The sequence below is a fragment of the Anabrus simplex genome, chromosome 4 (genome assembly GCF_040414725.1).
Source record: "Anabrus simplex isolate iqAnaSimp1 chromosome 4, ASM4041472v1, whole genome shotgun sequence".
Taxonomy (NCBI): Eukaryota; Metazoa; Arthropoda; class Insecta; order Orthoptera; family Tettigoniidae; genus Anabrus; species Anabrus simplex.
Genome location: NC_090268.1, coordinates 92,798,628 through 92,819,758, shown reverse-complemented (window position 1 = coordinate 92,819,758; position 21,131 = coordinate 92,798,628). Strand labels below are relative to the sequence as shown.

At 36.4% G+C, this 21,131-nt stretch overlaps 1 protein-coding gene across 3 annotated transcripts in view; it reads left to right on the top strand.

Moving 5' to 3' along the window:
- LOC136872181 (UDP-glycosyltransferase UGT5) overlaps positions 1-21,131 on the top strand; it is a 108,183-nt gene that overhangs the window by 12,872 nt on the left and 74,180 nt on the right. Inside the window, exon 1 of one of the 3 annotated variants that reach the window (XM_068227463.1) lies at positions 4,129-4,258. The exons of 1 other annotated variant lie outside the window; for it this stretch is intronic. The gene's annotated coding sequence lies outside the window, so the exon portion shown is untranslated. Of the gene's footprint in view, positions 1-4,128; positions 4,259-4,304; positions 4,327-21,131 lie in introns of those variants that run through there. One more of the 3 variants, XM_068227464.1, reaches the window with a different exon arrangement.

Sequence of the window (21,131 nt, the reverse complement as noted above, 5' to 3'; positions counted from 1 at the left end):
TAAGCCACTCTTGGGTTGTTTCGTCATTCGCACTATACGCTTCGCCACTTACTTTGCCGAAACTAATTTTGTGACACTGCTTGAATATGTCAATCCAGCCACTACTGCACACAAATTCTTCATCTTTTAATTTTTTGGCAAGTTCTTCTGCTCTGACCGTAAGAAGAGGTCTACCAATTGGTACATAGTAGCTTCTCTGTTGCTAAAACACTTAAGCAGTGCTTCATCCACGTCGCTCCATTCAGGTTTCTGTAGCTGCTTAATTTTCAAACCATTCTGTTCAAATGCAACAACAATTTTATCCATGCCCTTCCAAATCATTTGGACTGTGGAATTAATGAGGTCAAACTCACGACACATGTTGGCTTTTTAACTTCCATTCTCAATTTGGTGAATCACTTTAACTTTTTCTTCCAGCATCAAAGTTTTTCTTTTAGTAGTCATACTGTGTTAAAATGCATCCACTTAGAGTAAACTTCCAGTCGAAACTGACCGCACGCAGGTATTATTAATACCGCAAGAATTCAGGCAGGTTACAATGGGGTGGGGAATCTGCCTGCATTCCTGAGGTCTATAACAAAAGAAAATAGGAAAGAACTTGCCAGATTTCAACAATATTTCTCAAAATACTTAGGTTCTTAGATAATCTTATTCCAAACTGACGTTGAACATGATGTTATATGGGAGGTAGACGCATATACATTCGTCGTATTAAGCAAGGCTGAAAAACACATTTCTTATGAGGAATATGTCCATACCAAAGAAATCATAGCATTATAGACAAGTTGTCGATGAAACCAATGTTGTTATAATAAAGTTCAACTGTATTTGGAATATTGGATTGATATAGCCGGTGCTTGCAGTGATCAGCAACTAGTGACTTTTCCAATGTGCACAAAAAGTATTTCCTGGTGACTGCTCTTTGAGTATAATGTCTGAAAATGAGGAATGAATTTATACTTTATAATGGCACAGGCCAGAGCAAAGTGTAGCTTCCACTGAAGTCCCAGTCTCATCCATGGCTGTGACAATACGGAAGCTGCTGGGGTATGGGTGGTGCTGAGTAATGACATTCGGAGCACAGCTAGTGTCTGAGTGTTATGAAAGGTGTTGCTCATAGGATTGGTCGTGCTGCAATGGCACCTTCTGGTCCAGTGAGGAAAGCAATGGCAAACTACCTCACTCCTCATCTTGCCTAGCACGCCTCATTTAGGCTCTGCCATTGGTTTTTGCGGTTTCCTTATTACTGCATAGCCTTTGGTGGTGCTATTTGAGGATCCAACCAGCCTCTGGGCTGATGACCTAACAGACAGACTATAAAATAGTATTGGATACAATGTATTTCTTCTGTAGGGCATCAACTATATCCAATTTCTGTGTGGTTGTAGGAAGTAACTTTCTTGAGTTTATCTGCATAGCCACTTGGTTTATCAACTTGTCAGTGTCATGCATAGTAGACAGCAACATCATAACTCTATCAGCTTTTGGCTTATAACAATTATAGACATAGTGGGGGAAAATTCAAAAATGGAACTAGGATATTTCCTTTCTTTGCTATGCTTACTGAAAATAGCAGGGAGCTCTTTCTTATCTTTTTTGAATTGTTCTAAAGAGAGTAAGATTTCTCTGCAATAGACTTTCTGCAAGAAGAATTGGTGTGAAAAAATTATCACCAGCCAGTACACTAAGGCTCTTGCTGAATTATGAACATGAAATGTTCCTCTTGGTTGTTTTCTGGTGGGCACTTTCATGTTAGATGTGCAGAAAGTTCAAGCATTAGTACAATCCCAAATTTTTAAGCTGTATTTTCCCAGTTTGCTAGGCATAAATACCTTAAAACTACCAACACTACCAAAGTCCTCTAAAATTGCGAAGTATTTCATCGACGGTGATGAAAGGACTGTGGCTGAAACCTGTTCCAGGGACATTGATGCAAAAACAAAGGTCATCTTGTTGAGTAAAATATTATGCAAACACATTTTCTCTACTCCAAGAACAAGAAAATGATGCACCAGAAGTCAACAAATGTTTTTCCTATAATCTAGATCCTAAAACCTCTGATGAATCCTTTGAAATTCCCAAGTCTCTTCGTAAATCATTAAATTCAGATTGAGTGAAAAGGGCAGGTTCACTTGTGCTAGGATCATAACTATCACCATCTTCATCACTACCACATGGTTGAGGAATTGGGTTGGGGTCATCTAAAATATCATCCAGAATAGATCATCTCAAATATCATCCACAATAACTGAAGAAGGATCCAGTATACAAGTAATGAAAAATACATAAGAATAAGTTACTAAAGTCAAAACAATTTTTAAAGAATACTTAAAAGCACGCCTGCGAATTAATATTCATATACAGAACATATGCCATCCATCAAATTCAGACAAAAAATTGTCACTTTCACCACCTGTATTATTGTTTTCTTCTCACAACTGTAAATTGTACTAATGTTCATATATCCATTTAGTCTTGCAGCCATTTTGTAAATACATACGGAGAACATGACATTATGAGTTGTTGTGAAAATAATGAAAGGATATGAAATTCTAGACATCTGCAGCAGTGAAATATCATTGTACATATTCCTGATACCAATAGATGCAGTATTTTGGTCATGTGAAGAAAAGAGCTGCAAGGAAGACCCCATGACCGTCACATAGAGGCACCTTTATGTGGTGAAAATTTTGGCCTAATTTTGTCAACTTTAAAAAGTTATTTTGGCATTTTTTCACTATATTTATTTTATCAATAATTTTGATTTTTTCCCCACTTTTCAACATTAAAAGCTAAACAAAATAGTAGTTGATACTCTCATATTTTTTGTACACATTTAAAAATAAAATATTGTACGAGATTTTACTGCACATATGGTATTACATAGCCTATCTCAAAACATGGGCATCTGGCAACATTTTATCCTGATACTTTAAGAAGCAGGGCCTAGCCTGTGTGCATAATTTACACTTCAGTTGGAAAAAGGCAGGGATACCATGAGTCCCATATTACTGGGAGTCAGAACTGTTTTCTTGTCTGACATTATATTAAAATAACATTGAAAATGACCTCTCACTCTCAACATTACTGACTAGGATCCAATAGCTTCCACTGCAGCTTCCACAAAATTCTCATATTCTGATTTCACGAAAAGAAGAATGACAGTCACAACTTTATCTGTTCTACATGAGCCAACTAGATCCCTAAACAGTGTGTATGGTTCAAGATAGTTTTATGTTGAAAGTTCTCATAGGATGGTAATTTGCTTTATGAGATGAGAGACATCATTTTATAAATCACTTTTCAGAATGCATTTTTCATCAAAGAGTGATTCCATATAATTTTGTCAATTATTTTGCAGTTTATCTTAAAGGTAAATAGTTTCGCATTTTGAGCCAAATTTGTTGAATTTCGTAAAACTCCTGCAATTTCGTGGTTTGCAAAGACAGGTTCCTCTAGTCATAGGCAAAAGACCTACAGTTGATGTTTGAGAGAAACAAATTTGCAAAGACATTGAAAAGCGATGTGTGAATTGTCATGATGTAATGAACCAACAACTTTGAATGGACAGAACAAACTAGAAGAGGTTTGCGTATAATTGCATGTAGTCAGCCTGAGCGATGATCTGATGATGAATACCAAAGACTAGAACATGGGTCACTACTCAGCCTCATAAACTGTCTGATATGAGAGGCAGTGGACTTGGTCAAGAGAGGGAAATAATATGGCTGAGGATGTCATCACCCTCACCATATGGCACTTCAGTATCTGCAGACCATCTGGTTGGGCAGCAATCATTTTGGCAGGACAGGCCAGGTTGGTTTTTGGTTTAATTTGATTTTACTTCAGAGATGTGAAAGTAGGTGCAGAAGTCACAGAGCTAACTGTGACAAGGAAACTATCAAGGTACTTAGTTTACTCCAAGGGACACAGAGGCTGAATGCCAAAAGGCACAGCAGTCTTTACTTATTTGCAAGTTATATGCCACAAATTGCACAAGGACAGATAACTTTGTGGTTTTGGCCCACAGCCAATACTACTAATCATTTGGATCTCAATATATTAACAGCTATCTTATTCCATTTACCTCATCCATTGATACCATAAACAGAGCAGTCTATTGTGCTTCTGAGATATCTGCTGACTGACTGAGTTGAAGGCCACCAATAGAGCATAAAAGAAGAAAATAAAAGAGTTAGAGATGTAGAGATGTAATTCTGATACTTCCCTGTTGGTCAGCAGAATTACAGCATCTATAGTAAGTGAATGTGTCATATCTTATGTGATAAACATATGATTTACTTCTGTCTTAGTTCTGTAAAACATGTTTGTACCGCTAGCAATTTATTATTATTATCATTATTATTATTATGATGATTATTATTATTATTATTATTATTATTATTATTGATGTTGTTATTGTCCGACTCCTTGGCTGAATGGTCAGTGCTGACGCCTCTGGTTCAGAGGGTCCCGGGTTCGATTCCCGGCCGTGTCGGTGATTTTAATCGAGTTTGATTAATTCTTCTGCCTCGGGGACTGGGTGTTTGTGTCTGTTCCAACACTTCCCTCTTCATATTCAAACAACAGTACACAACCACCACAGAAACACGCAATAGTGATTACATCCATCCATAAAGACTTGGCGTCAGGAAGGGCATCCGGTCGTAAAACAGGGCCACATCCACATGTGCAGCACAGTTCGCACCTGTGATCCTACAGATGTGGAAAAAAGCGGTATCCAAATAATAAGTATTATTAAATAAATAATAATTAAATAATAATTAATTATTATTTTTTTCGTTATGCCCATTCATAGACCGTGTTAGAACTTGTTCATTGGCTTGATGACTATTGCCTTCCTATTCTTCCAAAATTTCTTTATTATTATTATTATTATTATTATTATTATTATTATTAAATTTTTTTTTTTTGCTATGGGCTTTACGTCGCACCGACACAGATAGGTCTTATGGCGACGATGGGATAGGAAAGGCCTAGGAGTTGGAAGGAAGCGGCCGTGGCCTTAATTAAGGTACAGCCCCAGCATTTGCCTGGTGTGAAAATGGGAAACCACGGAAAACCATTTTCAGGGCTGCCGATAGTGGGATTCGAACCTACTATCTCCTGGATGCAAGCTCACAGCCGCGCGCCTCTACGCGCACGGCCAACTCGCCCGGTTATTATTATTATTATTATTATTATTATTATTATTATTATTATTATTATTATTATTATTATTATTATTATTGACTAGTTACTTCTGCTTATTTAATAGGAAAATTTCACAGCTGCTCAGAGGTCTAGTCTTTAATAAATATCAGGGAAAAAAAAGGGGGGGGGTACATAAAAGCAAAATATATTCCTCTTCTTCTTCATCTTCCTCAACCTTAAGGTTGGTGGGTGACATGCATGTCTTCAAAGCAGCTCTTCTTTGGCCAACAGCTTCAAGTGGCAATAGGTATGCTTGCCTTTAATGCTGTCTATAAATTGTACCCTAGGTCTTCCTTTCCTCCTTCTACGTTCTAGTTTCCCTTTAAATAGGGTGGTGCACCAGTCAGATGACAAAGCAAGAGGCAAACAAAGCTAATTCTTCTCCTGTTTAAAGCTTCAACCAAGGTGCATGTCTCATTTACTCTTTTGAGAACATTCTTGTTTGTGGCTCTATCAGTCAAAGGTATTCTTAGGAACTGATGCCAGCATCACATCTCCAATTCCTTGAGTTACAATACTTCTGCTTTTTGCAGGGTCCATGTTTCTGATCCATAGCTTACAACTTTCCATACTAAAATTTTCATGAAGTGCTTTCATACTCCATACTGATGGTCTTAGATGTTAGCAGATGCTTCTTTTTTTTTTTTTTTTTTTCAGAAAGCTTCCTTCACCTGTGCAATCTGGGCATTTACATTTTTCGTTCATTTTCCGTCAGATGTGATCACGTGATCACACTTCCTAGATATTTGAATTTGTTTACTTGATCTAGTTTTTCTCCATCCATCAACACATTAGCACCGAGCTCAATAGCTGCAGTCGCTTAAGTGCGGCCAGTATCCAGTATTCAGGAGATAGTAGGTTCAAACCCCATTGTCGGCAGCCCTGAAAATGGTTTTCCGTGGTTTCCCATTTTCACACCAGGCAAATACTAGGGCTGTAACTTATTTAAGGCCACGGCTGCTTCCTTCCCACTCCTAGGCCCTTCCCGTCCCATCGTCGCCATAAGACCTATCTGTGTCGGTGCAACGTAAAGCAAAAAAAAAAAAAAAAAACTACATTAGCAATTTAGCCATCATCCCTTGTACATGCCATCGTCTGATTTTCCTTTTTTGTTTATTCTCATACCATGGTTCATGGTGTGGGTTACTGTAGTCACGTCCTATTTCGTGAACCATGGGCAACAGCTGAGTGGCCTAGTAAGTTGTCCTGAGAGTCGGAATACTAGTTGCTACAGAACGGGAGTGGGCATCTCGGACATATTCTGAGTCAAGGCCCTCCTTGTGCTCAGGCAACTAGGACTTTACAATCCACCAGAGGAGAGATCCTCACTTGGACTATTTGTAAGTAGGGTAGCATCCTGCTTCACAGAACTTACTGAGCTCCGAACATTTTAAGCAAGCCTCGGACCTATGGGAGTAACGGAGTCCCACTCCAATTTGAGAGGCAAGGTACTCATTGGAAACAACTTGGCAAACAAATTGGAATTCGATGGGGAGTTATCAATATTAACGGGGATTATGGAAGAAAGAAAGTAGAACTGGCTGAATCAGCAAAGAGGATGCATCTAGAAGTGCTAGGAGTAAATGATATTCAGGTAAGGGGAGATAACGAGGAAGCGATAGGAGATTATAAAGTGTATATGGAGGGGACACATACTCGGTGTTGTATTAAATATTAAATCTGAAGAGAGTTCATTAAAATTAAATTTGTTTGGTAATGCAATGCTATACTTTAAAGTAAGGAAGTTCATCAGGAATATTATTGCATGCAAGATAGTTTCTGTTAGGCACATATATGAGTGAATGATGTGGGTAGATTTGGCAGTTGGAGGAATTAGGATGAGAATTGTCTCAGTGTATTCACCATGTGAGGGTGCAGATGAGGATGAAGTTGACAAGTTTTATAAAGCATTGAGTGCCACCATAAGCTATACCCCTGCTTCCTCTCAAAAAGTCAACCTGGTGTTGGTGTCCATACCAAATGCACAATTTATGTGGAACACAGAGGTGAGTCTCATATAGCTGTATATTAATCTCAATCTTCTAACTTTCCTTCTTTTCTTACTCATTTACTTCAAATATTTTCTTTTCAGACATTCACTTCAAACCAACTTAAACAAGAGACCACTACATTTGATGAAAAGGAATACATATTCAAGTTACAAAATGTTCCCCTTTAACAAACCATTACCCATATGACTATTGTACAAAACATAATTTATAAACCAAGTGGCTCATCTATAGAGATGGGGAATGCCAACTCCCAGATCAACTCAGGAACGTTTGGTTGCTGAAGGAGCGACGACATAGTTTGGCACCAACCACAGCAGTTTTGACGTGTCATTTGATTTTAATTGTGGATGTGTTGTCGGACCTCATCAGTGTTTTATTTTGGATTGTAAATTGAGACATATCAGATTGTTTACTTTATTATTGGTTGTCTGCGAGCATATGTTTTTTCAAATTGGATCGCGGCTGAAGATGACCCAGTGAATATGGGGTCAAAACTAGTCCCAATTACATAGAACACTATACAAGCTAATTGTATTGTATAGGTGGACCCTTCTCTACCCTTTGATAGTGATCATTTGTCAATACGAACGATAATGAAATTCATAACTTATGATCATAGTCAGAGTCAACAGCAAGGATAGGATAGTGCTAATGGGCTATTTCATTGCGAGAGTTGGAAACAGAACTGAAAGATACGAAAGGGTGATTGGTAAATGTGGAGAAGATATGGAAGCTAATAGGAATGGGAAGCATTTGCTGGACTTCTGTGCTAGTATGGGTTTAGCAGTTACGAATACATTCTTCAAGCATAAGGCTATTCCTCGCTACACATGGGAGGGTAGGGACACCAGATCCATAATAGACTATCTATATCTTAACCGACTTCGAATTCAGGAAATCTGTTGGGAATGTACAAGTTTTCCGGGAATATTTTGATGATACAGACCACTATCTGATCTGTAGTGAACTAAGTATCTCAAGGTCTAGGATAAAGAAAGTGAAATCTGTCTACAAATGAATAAGGGTAGAAAATCTCCAGGATGAGGAAATTAGACATGAGTACATGGATATGATTAGTGAGAAGTTTGAAACGGTGGACAGTAAGCAAGTTCAGGACATAGAAAGAGAATGGGTGGCATAAAGGGATGCTGTAGTAGAAAGAGCAAGGGAATGACTAGGAACAACTGTGTGTAAAGATGGGAAAAAGTGAACATCTTGGTGGAATGATGAAGTGACAGCAGCTTGTAAACATAAAAAGAAGGCTTATCAGAAATGGCTCCGAACAAGGACTGATGCAGATAGGAATTGTATGCAGATGAAAGAAACAGAGCAAAATAAATAGTTGCTGAATCCAAAAAAGAAGTCATAGGAAGATTTTGGTAATAACCTGGAAAGGCTAGGTCAAGCAGCAGGGAAACCTTTTTGGACAGTAATAAAGAATTTTAGGAAGGGAGGGAAAAAGGAAATGAACAGTGTTTTGGGTAATTCAGGTGAACTTGTAATTGATCCCATGGATCACGGACAAGTGGAAGGAATCTTTTGAAAATCTTCTCAACATTAAAGGAAATCTTCCTCGTGACGTCGCGAACAACCGAGCTGATGGGGAGGAGGAAAATTATGTTGGTGAAATTACGCTTGAGGAAGTGGAAAGGATGGTAATTAAACTCCATTGTCATAAAGCAGCAGGAATAGACAAAATTAGACCTGAAATGGTGAAGTATAGTGGGAAGGCAGAGATGAAATGGCTTCATAGAGTAATAAGATTAGCATGGAATGTTGGTAAGGTACCTTCAGATAGGACAAAAGCAGTAATTGCACCTATCTATAAGCAAGGGAACAGGAAGGATTGCAACAACTATTGATGTATCTCATTGGTTAGTATGCCAGGCATAGTATTCTCTGGCATCTTGGAACAGAGGGTGAAATCAGTGGTTGAGAGAAAGTCAGATGAAAACCAGTGTGGATTCAGATCACAGAGAGGCTGTCAGGATCAGATTTTCAGTATGCACCAGGTAATTGAAAAATGCTACAAGAGGAATAGACAGTTATGTATATGTTTCGTAGATCTAGAGAAAGCATATGACAGTGTGCCGAGGGAAAAGATGTTCACCATATTGGGGGACTATGGGATTAAGGGTAGATTATTAAAATCAATCAAAGGCATTCTTCCGTCCATCCAACTCTCAACCTTTCTTCTTCCTAATTCTGTAACCGACACTTGCCAGTTATCGTAGCCATTGTTGTAACATTGTTATTGTTGATACTCGATATTGTTTTTTATAACAATTGTTATCTTTTATACTATTTAAACTTATTATTATTATTAGTGTAAAATGGCAGCCCGCCTGGTGGCCATGATCATTAAGGTGTTAAAGTCTAAACGGTCCAACACCCCGGTTAGCCAGTTTGAGTCCCGTTAGTCAAAAAAATCTTCACCATCAGAATGTTGTTGAAAGTTAGAAACTTCATTTTGTTCCGTATTGAACTGGGATTACAGTAAAATGAAAATGTTAAAGGTCCACCTTTTCAATACCATGAATGTGTATTGATGTGAATATATATCACATAACGTCTAGAGAATGTTGGTACTAGTTTCGACGCTCATTGCGCATCATCATCAGCCAACAAATCAATTGAGCAAAATGCAACTTATTGAATAGCAATATATAACACATGATAGCACCCACAAAACAAATGTTAAACTATGACTAGTTAAAATATAAAACACATGACAGCAAATACAAGGATTAATGTTGAAAGCTAAATTGTCAAAAGTTAAAACAATGAAATCAAAACAGAGAAGGTAACAATAGTTAGGGTATGATATACGAGAAAGTAGTCCAGCTTAAGGTTTGTAGAACATAAGGCGTATCTATATACAACATTTAAATGCACCAACTAAGGCAAATTTTAAATGTAACATTAAAATGATGAGGGTATGGTGCGTATAACCATCTAAAAACATATGACAGCACCTATAAAGTCACTGTTAGATTATAACCAGTTGAAATGATGTGGTGTGTCTGACTGTAAAACATAACATTTTTGAGAAGGTATCCCAGTTGTTGAGTCTTGATAAACAAGAGAATAGTCCAGCTTGAAGTGCATAAATCATAAGGCCTTATATGTTATTAGTGGGAAGAATAATCTTGTTCTCTTAAGTTGCGGTAATTAACAGGCTTAATTCAGGTGGTTTTGAAGCCAACAATGTGGTCTTGTGAAGATCATAATTTGAATTAACGTCACGTTTCCCAGTTCAGTATGGAAACGTGGAGACCTTGAGTAGCGTGATGGCATAGATGTTGAAAGGAGGGGAGCTGGGCTAACGAAGAGCAAATGAGGCGAATGAAGGAGGGTAGGTTACCTAGGAGAAAAATGGACTCTGTTATGGAGGGTAAGAGAAGTAGAGGTAGATCAAGATGATGATGATGATGATGATGGTTAAACTCAGTTTCTAACTATTAAAGATAAGAGGTATAGAACTAAATGAAGCCACAGAACTAGTTGCAAATAGAGGTTTATGGAAACGTTTAGTAAATTCACGCAGGCTTGCAAAATGAACGGTGAAATGCTTAACGGTCTATAACTATGATGTATGTACGTCTCATCCACAATTTAACAATTCGTTCATATGATTTAGTGCTTTTTCCGTATCTTTTTCATTCTCATTTATTAGTGTTATATTATCTGCAACTCATATGTTATTGTACAGTTTTCTATTAATTTGTATGCCATGATTATTAGTTGTTAAAAAATCCGTTATGGCTTCTGTATAGATGTTAAATAAGTTAATAATGGCAGTAGTCCACATCCTTATATTATGCCCTTTCCAATTTTTGCTTCCATTGTTTGTTTGCCAATCAATGCTGTCTGGTTGTTGTAAAAGTAGTAAAGTATTCTTCTCTCCCTGTAGTCTATTTTCAGCTTTCTTAGGATTTCAAACAGCACATTCCATTTTATGGTATCAAAGGCAATTATCATTGGTCTGCCTATTTCTAGGGATGTTTCAATTATCTCTAAGACTTAGGATGGCTTTGCATGTGCCTCTTTCCTTCCTAAATCCAAACTGTTCTTCTGAAATATTATCATCTATCTTCCTCTCTATCCGGTGGTACATAATTCAAGTTCTAGAGGAGGTTCAACATGCTATCATCTTCACATATCTGTGCTATATGCTTTTTCTTTTCTGGGATAGGAATAAGGATAGTTGGCTCAAAATCTTTTGGGATTCCTCCTGTTGTACATTTCATTTACTACCCTTATATAGATGGTCTTTAGCTTCATCTCCTAGGGCCTATAAGATTGATTGATTGATTGATTGATTGATTGATTGATTGATTGATTGATTGATTGATTGATTGATTGATTGATTGATTGATTGATTGATTGATTGATTGATTGATTGATTGATTGATTGATTGATTGATTGATTTATTTATTTATTTATTTATTTATTTATTTATTTATTTATTTATTTATTTATTTATTTATTTATTTATTTATTTATTTATTTATTTATTTATTTATTTATTTATTTATTTATTTATTTATTTATTTATTATAGAATACCCCAGTGAGCTAGCAGCTCAAGGAGGGATTGCCCTTTACAATCACAGCTTGGCAGCTTTTTAGTTTCAGTTAACAGATAAGGCTTAAGCCTACATATATAACAAGGAATATTTTACAATTATTGATTTACATCATAATATCATTATTTTACATGGAACAAATAAGACATTAAAAACAAACTAAACTTAGTTGGAAAAATAGGTATACAGTGGTTATCGATTTATTCTCCAACATACTGTTCAAGGAAGTACCTGCGTACTTCTTTCTTAAATCTGTACAACTTATTGATTTGTTTCAATTTGGGAGGTAGATTGTTAAAGGATGTGCTTGCTGAATAAGAAATGCTTTTAACACCATATTTGGTAAAGTTAGTGGAATTTTTGTAAAACTGGTTTGCTGATCTTGTGTTATGGGCGTAAATGTCTTTGCTGTATCGTAGTTCTGTATTAACAGAAATCATATTATTTTTATACCTGTACATAAATAAAGCTTGAGAGTATTTAATCTGGCATTGTACTGGTAATATGTTTCTTTCCTGAAAAACTTCCACAGATGGTTTTAGTAAATCATATCCATACATAATTTTTAAGGCTCTCTTTTGGAGTACTTCTGGTCCCTTTATAGCTTTCTGTGTACAATTTCCCCATATTATATTCATGTACATAAGGTGTGAATGTATGAGGGAGGTATATATGTTTCTTAAGTGTTGGTTGTTTATTCCATAGTCTTTCAATCATTTTAGTACTCCAATTACACTAATCATTTTTTCTTTACATTTAAGATATGCTCATTCCAACTTAAGTTATTGTCTAAAGCCAGGCCTAAATATGAAAACTGCTTTACTCTTTCAATGGGCTCATTGTCAATTTTTACTACGTTACAGGTATTGATAATTTGTGTTGGTTTATGAAATATCATGTATTTTGTTTTTGAGGTGCTTATAACTAGGTTATTTTTGTTCAGCCATGATGTTAGTATGTCCAGATCTTTTTGCATATACTCCATAATCATTTGTCCGCAACTGCTGTCATAAAATATAAATATATCATCTGCAAACAGGAATATCTTACCAGTAAACTCAAGATAACCTATATCATTAATAAATATTAAAAACAGTAATGATCCCAGCACTGACCCTTGTGGGACACCATGTTTAACATTGTAGAACGGCCCTTTAGTTTCATTGATATTAACATATTCCTTCCTATCAGTTAAGTAATTTTTAAACCACTCATAGGCCATTCCTCTAATTCCTGCATTTGCTAGTTTATTAAGTCGTAGGATATGGTTAACTATGTCAAATGCCGTTGCAAGATCTATGAACATTCCAGCTGCTATTTTGTTACTATCTAATGCATTCTGTATAAGGGACACTATGTCAAAAGCAACTGAAAGTGTACTATGTTTGAGTAGGAAGCCATACTGAAATTTGTGTTTTTATTAGGAAATTCAAGACTTGTTTTTTATTACTACTTCAAGTACTTTTGCTAGTTAAGATACTATACATAGTGGCCTGTAATTACTGGGGTCAGATTGTGTTCCTTTCTTAAGAACAGGTACCACTCTTGCAATTTCATATTTATCTGGTATTACTCCTGTTTGCAGTGACAAATTAATTATCTCGGTGATCAAGGGGGCCAGATGATTTACACACCTTTTGAAGAGAATGTTATTTATTCCGTCATCTGTGTAGTTATTCTTGTTGGCTAGTGTTTCTATGATTTGTGTAACTTCCTTAACATCTGTTGGCCTAAAGTACACAGAGTTGCAGATCATATGATTAGATAGCAAAGTTGGGGTACATGGAACAAGATCTTTAACCAAGTTTTCAACTACATTAACGAAACATTTGTTAAAAGCTTTACAAATATCTTGACTCGAAGTGTGTTGAACATTTTCATACACAAGTTCTATAACTTTTGGTTTACTACTAGTTCTACCAAGTATCTGGTTTACTGTCTTTCACATTTCTTTATTAGTATCCCCTTTTCTAATTACATGATTATAGTATGACCTTTTTAGCAATCTTTTCATTCTAATTACGTCCTTGCAACATCTTGTGTACTCTTCGATTGTTTCAGTTGAAGGGTTTTTAGCTTTAGTTTTTGCATATAGGATATTTTCTCTTTTTACCACTTCTAAGAATTTTTGTGTTACCCATGGCTTATGTGTACCTTTTCGTGGTGGTTTTTGCCTAATATTTAAACTAGCTATTCTAATTCCCTCACTAATAAAAGCACAGAACTGGTCATAGGCTTCATTCACGTCAGTAGATAGATTTGTACATGTATTTTTTGTGAAAAAATCATTTAGCTTAGTGTAATTTATTTTCATGTTTGTTTGTATATTTGCATCACTACTGAATGGAGAGCTCTCTTCAATTTGTGTTGTTACTTCTAGAATTAGAATATTATGATCACTAAGGTCACTTATTTCATTATATACATAGTAATCAGCAGTGGCAAAGTTTGAGTGTATATGATCAATTAAAGTTGAGGATGTGGGTGTTATTCTTGTTGGTAGCCTTGTAATGCAGGGGTAAAAATTGTAACAATTCAATAAGGATGTATAGTTCCTATAAATATTGCTATCTTTTAGAACATCTACATTATCATCTCCTATAAGCAATGAGTTTGATTTTCAGGTATTGCACAAAACAAGTTCAAAGTCTATCATAAAATTAGTAATATTACTCTCCTTTGGGTTGTAATATGAAATTACGTTATATCTCTAGTTTTTGCTAAATACTTCTATTTGGAGAATACTGTGATAACTGTTAATGACCTTAATGACTTTAGTTGTCCATTTTCTTGATACATGCACTGACAGTCCCCCTCCAGTACCCTCTCTAGCTAGATGGTAAGATTCAAAGCTAGGTATGTTATAATAGGATGTTTCTTCATCTGATAGCCAATTTGCTGTTATAACTATAATGTCAAGTTCTGTAACCTCATCAATAATAAGCATAATATCCTCAAATGTGTTCCTAACACTTCGTGCATTGATACAGATACATTTAAATTTAGAATGTAAAGCTTGATTCTTAGTTTCTAATTTATAGTTTTCTATAGTATCACAGTGGATCTCAACAGAAATTATTTCCTTACTGCTATAAATGTCCTGTACCATTTTAAATCAGTATAAATTCGTGTGAATATAGTACCTGCAGGGTTTACTGTCCGAGTTTATTCTCGAGGTGTGCGATCTTTTCTTCGTTGCTGATGAGCGTGCTTGGTCCATCCCTAACTTTGTGGACGTAGATCTTGCAGTCCCTTGTCCATGTGGCAAATATTTTGCCATTCTGCTTCAGTAGCCTGCACCTTCTTGCAATGTTCTCATTCTTGGGTGAAAGATGGTCATTAATGAATACTTTGCATGATGGGCAGTTCAGTCCAATATCCTGGGTGTTCAACACTCCTTTCTGTATTCTTGCATTCACTATTTTGTCTTTCTTCCACCTGTTAGTGAATTTCTGCACAGTTCTTCCAACGTCCCCACCTCTTGACGACAGACGATGAGCAATGTCAATCTCCTGAATACCCAAATCAACCCCCAATGCACTGGCTGTTTGTATTACTAAGTCATACACATTTTCTTTTGCCATTCCTGGCATTCCACTGATTAACAAATTGTTCCTGCGGGTGTACTGTTTAAGGTCTTCTGACCCATCTAAAGCCTGTTTGGTATAATTGCTTACACTCGCCAGAGATTTTTCTAATTCAGATGTTCTTTTCTTCAACTCACCTGTGAGCGTTTTGAACTTCTCAAACTGGTAATTTATAAATTCTGTTGCTTCCTTAATAGCACTGAGTTCAACCATGAATATAGTTTTCAGTTCTGTAACAGATAATTGTATCTTCTCCGTTACCTCCTTAACTACGTCACATTCACTTAGGTTAGGTGGCGGGTGGTAATCGTCATGTTTACATTTCCACACCTTTTCTGGATAACTTCTTACTGCTTTGTAAGCCTTCTTTGACATTCATGTGCATTCCTTGTGAAAATTACATCCACCATCCCCTTCACATTTAACGAATTCCTCACAATTTCTCACTTTTTTGCCGCACAGAGCACAAACATTACTAGCCGCTGACACCATTTTTACGGCTCCTAAAGTCTTCCTTTGTCTTAATCCCTTGAGAGCCTTATCAAATTCTTCTATCAGTATTGGTGCTAACTCATCTATTTCCACTTGGGCCTCACTTTTCAGGACATCTGTATCACAAATTCCCTGGTAGATTTCTTCTATGTATTCCTTCCAATGTAGCACTACTGCATTTTCTTTAGTTAGAGTTTTGCCCATCTCACTCTGCATGATATTCAACAATGTCTTTCTTGTTCCAAATTGTTCTTGTATGTTGGTGTATGCTCTCTCGCCATTTCCTTCCATCATATCTTCTTATATTTTATTTATGACCCCAGTAACAAGTTGCCAATTGAAATGATTCAAAATACTTTGAAACTAAATATCCATGTTCTTATGAGCACACTATCTGATTTCTCTTATTTTTTAAAGAAACGTTGAAATATTGCCTTCCAATGAAGGTAGCCAGTAGGATATAGTCCACATGCTATAGATTTTAATACTATTAGATGTGACTAAAGTCTTCAACTATGTGGGTCAAGATATACTTCTGGCAAAATTAGAAACATTGAACTTCTTACCCAATGTAATAACAGGAATAAAATCTTTTCTGTCAAATCGTGCTTACATCGTGGAAAGAACATCTTCATGGAAGCAGGTTGAAACAGGTATGCCTCAGGGTTCTGTAATTTCTTATCTTCTCTGTTTTATCAGATATAAAAAATTGTAAATATCATCTATACACAGATGGTTTGCAGGTACCGGTATATGCTCACACGAAAGTAATCAGTATTCATGAAGCTATATATAAAATTAATTAAGACCTTGTCTGTGTTGAAATGTGGACTAGATTAAATGGACTCAGAATGAACCCCATGAAATCTCAAGCTATAATGATAGGTATATCCACAACCCATTATCACTTAACGAATGCAGATATCTCCCCAATAGGAATCATTACCCTTTTTGAAAACAAAGTTAAAGATTTGGGATTAATACTAGACAGAAACCTTGACTGGACAGAACACGTAACTACTGTATGCCAACAAGTATTCTTCTACCTTCACTCACTTAAAAGAATGAAAGGTTTACTTCCTTCAAAGGTCAGAAAGCTCTTGGTTCCACAGCTGATAATGCCTCTGTTCGACTACTGTGACGTCATATACGACAGACTAATATACATCAAACAGTTCAGAATGCTTGCATCCGCTTTATAATGAACATTCCAAAATTTCATCCTATAACTCCTGCATTCCATGAGCTAAATTGGCTTAAACTAAACCAGCGTCATAGCTATCATTCATTGCTTCTACTGCATGAAATAGTATACAAGCTGAAACCCTCTTATCTAACAGATTATTTCCATTGCTCTCAACCATTCAGAACATCCCGCCCAGAGCTGCAGATAACCTAACCCTCAAAATACCAAATCAAAGATCCACACTCTATAACAATTCTTTTGTTGTCAGTATAATTTGAACATGGAATTCATTGCCCAGTGACCTAAGGAACACCCAATCTGAACCGTTATTTAAAAAGAAAATTTTGCAGCCGTACTTGGACGAATCAAGTTGAGCGTAAATACATTAATTTTGTTTTCCTATTTTATTCCATTCTGTGTATCACTAAGTTTTACTAAATTTGCTTTTAATGTTGCATTAGGAGAATTTTATTTATCTTCTAGTCTTCTATATAAATAAAATCTGTACAGTTATCCGTTTCAGGTATAATAATGACCAACTGCATCATTTTTAGCTTTGGTGTCTGTTTGTTTATCTGTCTGTCTGTTTGTTTGTTTGTTTGTTTGTCTGTCTTTCTATAACATGAAAACTACTGGATATATTTCCACCAAACTTCATGTTTAGAATACACCTGTCCTTGGGTAGGTTTTAGGGCAAATATTGTTTCTAAATCCCTGAAATGACTGGGGGTTTTTACGAAACCAAAACCATGATTTTGCGCTCCCTCAAAATATACACAACCAAAGTTAATGTTAATCTACCTGCCTTAATGAAAATTAATTCCTAAACCTTTTTTCTCATGTGCATCATTTCGATAACAGGATTAATAAGGGAGATATCATTAACGGACCGTTTTTCGGGACAAGTCCCACCGGACTGAACGCAAAAGTGGGTGCGTGCAAAGCGTATTTCTTACAACTTGAAAACTACTGAAGATATTTGAACCAAGGGTAGGTTTTAAGGACAATACCATTTCAAATTCCCTGAATAGACTGGGGTTTTATAGGGGACCGAAATAGTGATCATACTCTCCCACTATATATACAGTACAAGACCAACCTGACTGGAAATCGACCAAACTTGATGGAAATCCATTTCTAAATATTTTTTTCTCATATGCATTTTTCCGACAGGAGGATTAATAAGGGAGATATCATGAAAGGTCGGTTTCTCAGGCTAATTCCAGCGTACATAGCTCAACCAAAATCATGATTGCCTCACGATCTGCCACATGAGCTGGAAAATTAAAATTAAGGAAAATTATACGTTTTAGCCTGTAACCTACGGAAAACTTCCAAGATCTTTTAATTTTTCACTTTTAATAATAATAATGTTATTTGTGATCCTCCATGGCTCAGACGGCAGTGCGTCGGCCTCTCACTGCTGGATACCGTGGTTCAAATCCCGGTCATTCCATGTGAGATTTGTGCTGGACAAAGCGGAGGCAAGACAGGTTTTTCTCTGGGTACTCCGGTTTTCCCTGTCATCTTTCATTCCAGCAACACTCTCCATTCTCATTTCATAGCTTCTATCAGTCATTAATAAATCACTTTGGGAGTGGCGACCCCATTGTACTAATAGCCTATATTTGATTCATTCATTACATCTCTGACCCGGTCAATGACTGGAAAACAGGTTGTAGGTTTTCATTCCAATAATGTTATTTGCTTTACATCCCACTAACTACTTTTACGGTCTTCAGAGACGCCGAGGTGCTGGAATTTAGTCCCGCAGGAGTTCTTTTACATGCCAGTAAATCTACCGACATGAGGCTGACGTATTTGAGCACCTTCAAGTACCACCAGACTGAGCCAGGATTGAACCTGCCAAGTTGGGGTCAGAAGGCCAGCACCTCAACCGTCTGTGCCACTCAGCCCATCTTTTTCACTTTTTATGCTGAAGAATATCGAAATATGGAGGCAATTTAATGACGGTGCAGACCTTTGTTTCGAGGTATTTCGAGGCTAAACGGTAAGTCCTATCACAAAACGGATGTCAAATCTCCGTTCAATTTGGGATGATCTACAACTTTGGTCCTGTGGCATTTTGTCGTCTCTATCTCCCTCTCCCTTACGGCTGTATATTTTGATTGTTCGTAAATTTACGCTTTTTACACATATGTTACTTAGTTTGACACAATTATAGGAAAGGTAGAGTCACCAAATTTGGCACAATCAATGGCTATATGTGAACTAAATTTCATGATTCTAGCTTTCATATAAGTATGTGAAAAATAATCTAAAATGTTAAAAATGTGGCCAAATTTCACCCCATTCAAATATTGTAACTTAATCGAAGCCGTAAATATGGGAGATATGAGAAAATGTCTTAAGACCAAACATGTAGAGTGATAAAAGGGACGTCTGAGGGTGCAAACCATTTATTGGTATGTTCTACCGTTTAGGAGCAGTAAATCTCGAAATGAAGGTTTGCACTTACAATCGTGCCCATGCTTATAAATATAATCATAGCGACCGTGTGTCTGTACATTGAATATTTTGGTGGAAGTTCTGTACAGTTATCCGTTTCCAGTGTAATAATGACCATCTGCATATTTCTTAGCTTTGGTGTCTGTTTCTCTTTGATTGTATGAGTTCTTATAACTTGAAAACTACTGAATATATTTCTACCAAACTTGATATTTAGAATCCACCTGTCCTTGAGTAGGTTTTAGGGCCAATAATATTTCTGAATACCTAAATTTATTGGGGGTTTACCGAAACCAAAACCAAGATTTTGCACTCCCTCAAAATATGCACATCCGAAATTAATGGAAATCTACAATCCTTGATGGAAATCCATTAATAAAACTTTTGTTTCTCAGGTGCATTTTTCGACAGGAGGATTAATAAGTGAGATATCATGAACGGTCGGTTTTGCAGGTTAAGTCCAGCAGACATAGCCCAAAAGGTATTGTATGTGGAGTAGATTACTTATCTATCTATATAAATAAAATCGTAATGACTGTGTGTGCCTGTACATGAACTATTCTGGTAAAATTTTCATACAGCTACCTGTTTGAGGGGTAATAACGACCATCTGCATATTTTTGGTGTAGTTTCCTGAAAGTCCTTCACCCAAAATCCAGATTGCAGCATAATCTGCCAGATGAGCAAGAAAATTTAAAATTTGGCAAAATTATCCGTTTTAGCCTGTAACGGACAGAAGACTTCCAAGATCTTTAAATTTTTCACTTTTTATCCCCGAAGAATATCAAAATATGGAGGCAATTTTAATGATGGTGCAGACCTTCGTTTCGAGGTATTTCGTGGGATAAACGGGAAGTCCTATCACATAACAGACGGCACAATCTCCGTTCAAATTGGAGCGATCTTCAACCTTGGTCTTATGACTTTTTGTCGTATCTGTATCCCCTATACGTTAGATTCGTCTTTATTTCTCAATTTTAAGTAAATTTGAACTTTTTACCTGCATAAATTCATACTTTCAATCACTTACAGGAAATATAGAATCATCAAGCTCTACACGAACATTGCCCCACCCAGTACCCATATGTGAGCCAAATGCTATATCACATAATTATCCGAAATGTAATGCAATGTAAAATAATCTTACACAAATTTCACCCTATTCAACGTTTCTAACTCAATATGACCCATGAATAGATGAAATGTGAGAAAATATCATAGGACCAGTCATTTAGGCCGCTAAATACTGCGTCTTATGGTAGAGTTCTTTTTTGATATGACGTACTGATTAGTAGCAGTTAATCTGTACATGAATGTCTGCAATGTTGTAAACATGCATATACTTTCGTATGTCGGTCTATATATATTAATTGATGTTGATTTGTAGCGATCGAGAAACGATGTGTCTGCTATTGTAATCAGTACTCCCCACACCGACTTTGACTGGCAGTAGGAATGGGGTCCTTCTCCAACTCGTGTGTAACTGGCATTAGTAAGGAGGGCCTACCATTGTAATGAATAATTCACTTCTTGATTTGACTTGCAGAAGGGAAGGGAGCATGCAATTATTTTCAAAACTCCG